Source organism: Motacilla alba, chromosome Z (assembly GCF_015832195.1).
Source record: "Motacilla alba alba isolate MOTALB_02 chromosome Z, Motacilla_alba_V1.0_pri, whole genome shotgun sequence".
Classification (NCBI taxonomy): domain Eukaryota; kingdom Metazoa; phylum Chordata; class Aves; order Passeriformes; family Motacillidae; genus Motacilla; species Motacilla alba.
The window spans coordinates 42,664,899-42,673,049 of NC_052046.1; the positions used below are offsets into that span (position 1 = coordinate 42,664,899).

Below are 8,151 nucleotides of genomic sequence, written 5' to 3' on the forward strand. Positions count from 1 at the left end.
CCTAACAATGGAAGCTACAGAAGAGGACTCCAGAAACTTTTCGCATTTACTTATACCCTAGATTTCCCATACTAAATATCAAGGAAAAAAAAAGAAAACTATGACACTTTCCAAACAACCTCCAGAAATTCAATTCATTGGCAACTAATACTTGTGATTGGAGAACAAATGCTCTGACAGAGAACTGGCTTTGGAAATGGGCATCAAGTTCCACTATGAAAGTAATTTAACCCATTTGGGGGAGCGATGGAGAGCAGAACTGAATAATGGGGACAGGTCGTACTTTCTCTTCCCTAAGGGAAGCTGCAAAAGAAGACCATAATTGATTTACATTTTGATCACAGAATAGGTTATATAAATAATTAGTCCTACAATTAGGACTTTTCAACCCATAGCATTGATAAATTCAGTAAATTAGAAAGAAGGCCAGGGTAAAATACATCTTTGTCCAAAAAAAAAGAAAAACAAAACCACCAAAACCAATGGGAAACAAAACAAAATATTATCCTCCCTGTATCTGCAAAACTTTGTCCAAATTCAAGACATTTTTATTCATAAAATTATAATCACACAACCCAAGAGCTATTATTGTCTGGACAAAATAGCCTTACATGATTTAAATAACTGCTACAGATTGAACAGATTTAGATAAACAATTTCCAGTGGCAGTATCTAAGATTATCTGTAAAATGTTACATTAAAAATTTTGTATTTCTAAGATAGTAAAATGAAATATTGAAGCGCCAAGATTTACTTAATACCACATAGATCAGCTCTGGTGACTTTTATCAAAACTTAAAAGAATCTCACAACCAAGAAAGTGAAGAAAATTGCTCCCCCCAGAGTCCTTTTTACCTGGTGTGGTGCCATTACCAATACTAGGCTACTTTTCCTGTGACCAATGGTCAAAGAATGACAAATGAAGTATTTTACCAATATAAACAGAAGTCTTCTGAAATTGTTGCAGAATAACCTGATCTTGGGAGAGATTTCTACCTCATTCTAGCCAATCAAGAAAGAGAAGTACAAGACTTGAAACAGAAAATTAATAAATTGATATGCAAATAAACTACTGACTCTGGTGCTACCAGGTCTAACACTACTATTAACAAGAATACATGTTATTAAAAAGCATTTCAGTTAAACTCCCCCTACTCAGCAATAGTTAGATTGAAACTTTTGGTAAAATATGTTATTACCACAGTAATTTCAGTCACAGAAAAAAAACATGTGGATTTTTCAAGGGAAAATAGAAAAATATTGTCCATCTGTTATTTATCTGAGAACAAGCATAAATCAGAAAACTTTATTTTACCAATATTCAAACTAAATATCTGTGAAGTAATCATCATCTTATGGCAACCCAATAAAGAAAGCATGATCTTAAAGCATAAATTGATTTAAGATGGAAGTCTACTTTGCAATTAGTTTTAGGCAAGTGCTACAGGAAAACATAGTTTAATTACTTACTTCATTTAACAAATTAAATAAATCCATGCAAACGTTACTAAAAAAGGTAAATATTTTTCTCTAAGGCCATGGATTTCACACAAGAGTGTAATTTTTTACTACACTTTCCACACCAAAGAACTTTTCCAGAAGTGTAGTCTTTTGCAGGTGGTAAGAACAACTTGCACATGCGGATAAGATATTTTAAGCAAGCTTTTAACAAGTTATGCTTGCTTTTTCCTAAAAAAGGTTCAGTAAAGCTTAAAAAACAGACAGTAAACAACCAACTAGTACAATGCTAAAACAAGAAAGATTAATCACTTGCTACAGCACTGCAGCTGCAGGGCTCTCCTAAGTACAGACAGAAGCAATCAGGCAAACACTGTACACTGGTGCGGGGTTCAGACCTCAGAGGAAAGGATTAACTCAAAGATGGAAAGAAAACCCTTAAGAAGATGGGTTTGAATACAGTGTGTTAGCACCTTCTTAAAGTGATGAAATATTATTAGAAGTATCTTTAGAAGACACAGATTTAACAGAAGTTATGTTCCTAAATGTAAATACTTGGATGTAGGAACAGGGGCATATATACTTTTAGCAGCATGCATGATTAGGCATTTACACAGGACATAAGATATTTCCTTACCTCTTCCTATTTTGAATCCTGAAATCAATATCTGAGTCCTTGTGCCAGAATATAATTTATATATTAGGGGGAAAAAAGTAAATGAAAGAAAATCCAGTTATTATCGCAACAAAAAAGTAGGAAATACAATCATCTGAAATGAAGGAGTTAAGATCCCAGACCATCTTGATCTTAGCGCCAAGACAGAGCTTAAGTTTCTAAATGTATCCGTGTTCCAATGAATTTTGGGAAAAGTCACTCTGAAAAAAAAATCTTGCTCCTCAAATCTGTTCTACTGATTGCCACTGCTCAGTAAAACAAATAATTTTTTATTGTAAAAACATTTGTCTATCAGTTAAAATAAATTTGGCAACATCCTTTAACTAAGTAATCAACTGACCCGTGGCTTTTATTATGCCAATCTGTGTACTCAATAGTTCAAATACAACAGTAAGCGTCACATACAATTATTCATAAATAAAAAATTTATAACTTAGCCAGCTGTACTGTATCTTTCAGCTTCTTCTTTCAGGTGACAAACCAGAAAAAATTGAATAGCACAACACACTCCCTGGAAATTCATCAAACACTGCACTGACACATTTGCATGAAAAAATGACATTCATGATTACAAAAACTGTTTTGTTTGCATGCATATTGCAAAAGAATAACAAAGATGACCTGTACAAGTATAATATCATCATAATTCACACAAAAATTGCATTATATATAATAATTGTGATGTTACTGGATAATAATCAACCAGAGAAGGTATTGTATGCTGTCTGGTTATGTAGAGAGAGAAAAAAAGTTCTTAAGGGAAAATCTTGACAAAACAGCCATTTGCAAGTTAGTAAATAACATCAAACTCATTCCATGAACCTAAAAAATTAACTTTTCCTCTCCTAATTAGTCAGGTACTGCACAGCATTTTCTCATTGACACCAAACATACACAGAATGCTTTCTGTCTTAAATCAAAATAAACTTAATGCTATTCATAAAGCAAGTTTCCAGCAATAAGGACAGTCTCAGTATCAAAGCAGAAGGATCCTTACCGCTGCCAGAACACAGACCTTTTTAATGTAGACAAATTTCTAAGTTACTGTCAGTTAAAAATTCAGAATACAAAATAGTTATCTCTTAAGATCATCCGATATAGATGTCTACAGGGAGAGTAAGTCTTCTCCATGCCCCTTTGCAGAGATGAAAAATAGTGTCAGAGCTAGTTTAAGTAAGTTATTCTATTGGCAACAAAACTACAAAAAAGACTGATTATCACTTTTGCATATTTCTTACTTACAATCCCTGCACTATTGTAATGCTACCACACATACCTTGATTTACTCCAGTTCTCACCCCCACCTCCTCAAAAATCTCCCCCACTGGCTCCATCAACTTATAATTGTGATTTGAAGGAGGCAGTCATAACTGTGAGAACAGTCATTTTCTGGCACAAAGAACAAGTAACTTGAGCTCACTAGAGTTTGTCATTCCCCCTACTTTTAATGATCTGTACCACCCCCTACTTTTGAAAAGTATGTGTTGTGTTTGTCAAAGGAATAAAGAGACCCTTAAGTTCCTACATATAGTTTGAAGTTCCAAGTCTAAAGTATTGTTTCTGATTAAAGAGAAAAAAAGAAAAGGCAGATGTGGAAAGAAAATAATGTCATTGAAGAACTCACTGTTGGTTTATTTGTTCCTACAATGCTGGCTGTTCAGTATGATTGCAAAACTTCAGGTCTCTACAAACTTCAGTCAAACTATCAGTAGCACATAACGTTTTCAGTCCAATTAGTTCCCACCACACTGAGTGTTTCAATTTCATATTCTGTTAAGTATAGATGCACTTATTCAGTAAAATTAACTTGAGAAAAGTCAATTTTCAGTCAGATAATGAGGCAGCATCACCAGCAGTGACTGAGGTAAGTGTCAGGGTGAGCACTAGATCAAGATGTACAGGGGGATTCCCAAGCTCAGGGACTCCCGAGCAAGAGCTCAGAGCTGCATCCCGATCTGGAAGCCTTGGTGAGCCAATCAAGCCAGCAGATGAACAGATGGGAGAGCAGCCCTTGGGAGAAGGACTTGGGGCTGCTGGTAGTGGCCAGCAGGGCAAGGAAGCGGATTCTGCCCCTCTGCTCTGCTCTGGGGAGACCCCACATGGGTCTAACCAGCATCCAGCTCTGGGGTCTCAGCACAGGAAGGACATGGACCTGTTGCTCCTACAAGGAAAGGCTGAGCAAACTGGGGTTGCTCAGCCTGGAAAAGAGAAAGCTTTAGGGTGACCTAATAGTAGCCTTCCAGTACTTGAAGGGAGCCTACAAGAAAAGAGAAGGATTTTTTTTTTTTCAAGAGCATTTACTGACAGGACAACGTGGAATGGCTTTAAAGTGAAAGACAGGAGGTTTAGATTAGATACTGCAAGGAAATTCTTTGCTGTAAGGGTGGTGAGGCACCAAAATAGGGTGACCAGAGAAGCTGTGGATGCTCCATCCCTAGAGGTGTTCAAGGCCAATTTGGACGCTGCCCTGAGAACTGGTTCTAGTGGGAGGTGCCCCTGCCAACAGCAAGGAAGTTGGAACAAAATGATGTTTAAGGTCTCTTCCAACCCAAACATCCTATGTTTCTATGAATTTTGATAAAAGCAGCAAGTTTTCTCTAGGCTCTTCAGAGCAATTATAGAACAAACCACTATTTATAGTGTTTCTTCAGTTTGGAATGAAAATGTGCTACATATCACAATAGGTAAGATTGCTTTTAACACAGAATAGCCTGATTCTTTCTTCTCTTGCACTGCATGTAAGACTTTCAAATACTACCTAAACTTGCAATCTAATACAGAAAGCTTGTGTTTTAAAAAGGGTGGTGTAAGTAACCCAAAACTACTTCAAGACAGAGCTTCCAAGTAAGTCTTGTGTAAGCCAGAAGACATGGGCACCTTCTGCCTGGCTTCTAACCTACTGCAGTCAAACTGACCTGAGAAGGTTTTCCTCCCCATTTCCTTTAAATATGACAGCAAACCTATCCCAGCAAATCAGAGAAGTTTAAACATCACTAAACATCTTTAGCAGCACTGACAAAAAGAGACCAGGGTTTAGATAAATAAACTCTCAGGAGTGCTGACAGTCTTAAATCAACTGCATCTCCAAATGCTACTATCAAAAGAAACTTCCACTTAGTAACTACTGACTTACTACATACATGTACCAAACGACAATAGTTCCAAAGCAAGAAGTAGAGAAAATATTTCTTTTCTAAAAGACAAGATGTCCTTACACTTTCTCGTAAGCCAGTATCGTAATTTAGAACAGTACTTGTAGAGTGAAAGGCTATCGACATGCATGCATTTCAAAGCATCATGTCCACATCCACTCTGTCGCTTAGAGCTTAGCAGCTCCACTTAGGAGTTTCAATGGAAATGCTTCCACTTCTCACCGTGTCACCTTAGGAGTTCAGGAATTTAATCCAGAATTATTTCAGTCCTGGGAGTTCACTACATGACAAAAGCTAAAAAGACCATGCTACCTAGATTAAATGGCCATATGGGGCAAAAAAGAAATGAAAGCTATTAAATTAAATGTAGAATGGTTCTTGACAAGAAAACTTACCTGTATCTCAAATAAAAAGCTTTGAGATGACCCCCTCTAAATCATGTAAGTGGACAGGAGATGTAAGAGCAGGACAGCTGCAGTGACTAAATGCTGTACTTGAAATGCTGTACTACTTAAATGCCATACTACTCTTAGTAGCAGAAATCTTTCACACCATAGTAATTAATTTCTGCCATTCTTGACATTACTATTAGGCTAGGATAATTAAAAACTCTAAGTCGACTTTATTATAATATTTACAAGTGTTCAGTCTTGATTTTCTATGATGACAGCAGAGTAACAAGATCAAATCACCCAGATCAGCCCATAGAAACAAATCCAATAGATTTTCCTCAAAAACTGGTTTATGAAATGTTTTATTTCCAAGCTTTCTATAGAAAGTTGCCTGACCCTCTTCTAATGTATCCAATGTGTTTCCACCACGAATCTTGGGTTCTGCACAGCTTCTGTATTCCCTTAAACACATTATAAACGGTCTACAAGTATAGCCTCAAAAGAAATAGTAATGCGACTCAAAGGGTACAAAGTTTCTGTTTCTATTCCCCTTGTCATGAAAGAATATTGTGAATTTCAGAGCACCTTTACGAGCCACATGATGAGTACCACAGCTGAGATTCTAATCTGATCTGCCACTAAAAGAACGAACACAAAACTTTACAAGTATCCTACCCCAAAATAACTAATAATAATCTTTTAACAGCACAGTACCTAGTACTAAAACAACTCCTAACAACATAGCTACCACATGCTTAATTGTTCATTCTGTATAAACAAAACCAATCTATAACGGAGGACGCATACATGGGATGCTCCTTAAACATAAAGGCTCATCTCAACTTTCTTTTTTTTTTTTTTTTTAATTCAAAGCTTTTCATCCACAGACTTAATTCTTCTGTGATACTCTGGAAGAAAATATACATCATTACTTTGAAAAACACCAAAGAAAATATTTTCAGAACATTCCAGAGGATGTAGAGGTAATAAACCAGAATTTCTTGAACTGGTTTCTCAGAGTCATGCATCTCATACAGAAAGCAGGAAGAGCCTAATAGCCTAAACTGCTCTGACAGAAAGCCTGCAGAGTTTTGTAACAAAAAAAAAAAAAAAAAAAAAAAAAAAAAAAAAAAAAAAAAAAAAAGGAGAAATTGCAAATATGTGAAGCAGCAAAAGAACATTCAAGCACTTGATAACCCTCAATAATCAAACCTCCTTTGAACCCTATTAACTTTGGGACACACAAAACTTTCCGCACAGGACACTGAAGTAACACTCAACACTTTCAGGCTAGAAGTGAGAACTTAAAAGGCCAAATGTGACACCACAAGTTATTAGAACTCAGTGGTTTAGAAAACTTTCCAAATTTCCTAATATCGAACACATACACATGTATGCGTGTGTGTGTGCACATATACGTATATTTGTCTCTAGACTGTAAAACAGACTACAGACTTTAGGCAGTAAAACACTTCAAGCCCCTGTACTTTACGTATGGATACCAATTCATTTCCTATTTCTCACAACTTCATATCATAGATACACAGTACTGGAACCACATACCTGCACGACTGAAGTCTCACACCCAAGGGACGTGTCCCCTCTATCTCCACCTTACTGGAAACGCCATCTTCACCCCTCCACTCAAAGAGACCCTTTCTCCCCGAGCCGGGGGATTCTGTCCCCTGCCCAGGCCCCTCCACACAAGCGGCAACTCCTCCCGAGGGTAGGAACGGGTGGGGCGGGGGTGTGCGGGTTTCCTTTCCCCCAGCACCCGAGAGCCACCTTCCCCCGTGGTGGCCACACGCACCAAGACAGGGATAGACGCTCCCTTGGCCCACGGAGACTCCCCGACAGTTTCGGGAGAGGAACCCCCCCAAAACCGCCACCCCACCTGTGACCACCCCACGCCCGCCCCGAAAGTTCCAGCGCGGCCCCCCCAGCCCCGGCCCGCTCCTCCGCAGCCCCCTCAGCCGTGGGAGCCGAGAAGACCCTCGGGCCGCACGCCCCGCGCCCCCTCCTCTCGCCCCGCAGCCCACACCGCAAACACCCCGCAGGCGGGCGGGAGGGCGGCGGGCCTGCCCCGCCCCCGAGCCCCTCGGCCGCCCCCCAGCCCCTCGGCGGGGCAAGGCCGGGACCCCCACGCCCGCCCCGGCCCCACACTGACCTGACGGGGGGGGGGGGGGGGGGTGGCGCGGCCGCCGCTCGGGGCTACAGCGGGGGCTTCCCCCGCCGCCGCCGACCCTTCGCTCCCCGGCCCGTCCTTCTCCGAGCGCCACCGCAGGGCAGAGGAGTCGGAAACGCGAGGCGGAGGGAAACACCGGCCCCTCTTCCCTTTCCCAAGAAAATTTTTTAAAGAAAAAAAGGAGGATTTAAAGGGCTCGGCCCGGAGTTTAAAACAAAGAGGCGGAAATAGCCGAGCGCGGCCCGAGCCGAGCCGAGCGGGGGCGCCGCGTTCGCGGCGCATGCGCGC

The 8,151-nt window shown here is 40.1% G+C and overlaps 1 protein-coding gene across 1 annotated transcript in view; it reads right to left on the reverse strand.

Annotated features, from left to right (window-relative positions):
• PCGF3 (polycomb group ring finger 3) overlaps positions 1-7,259 on the reverse strand; it is a 54,501-nt gene extending 47,242 nt beyond the window's left edge. The window contains exon 1 of the mRNA XM_038123992.1: positions 7,242-7,259. The gene's annotated coding sequence lies outside the window, so the exon portion shown is untranslated. The remainder of the gene's footprint in view (positions 1-7,241) is intronic.
• Between the last annotated feature and the right edge of the window lie 892 nt (positions 7,260-8,151).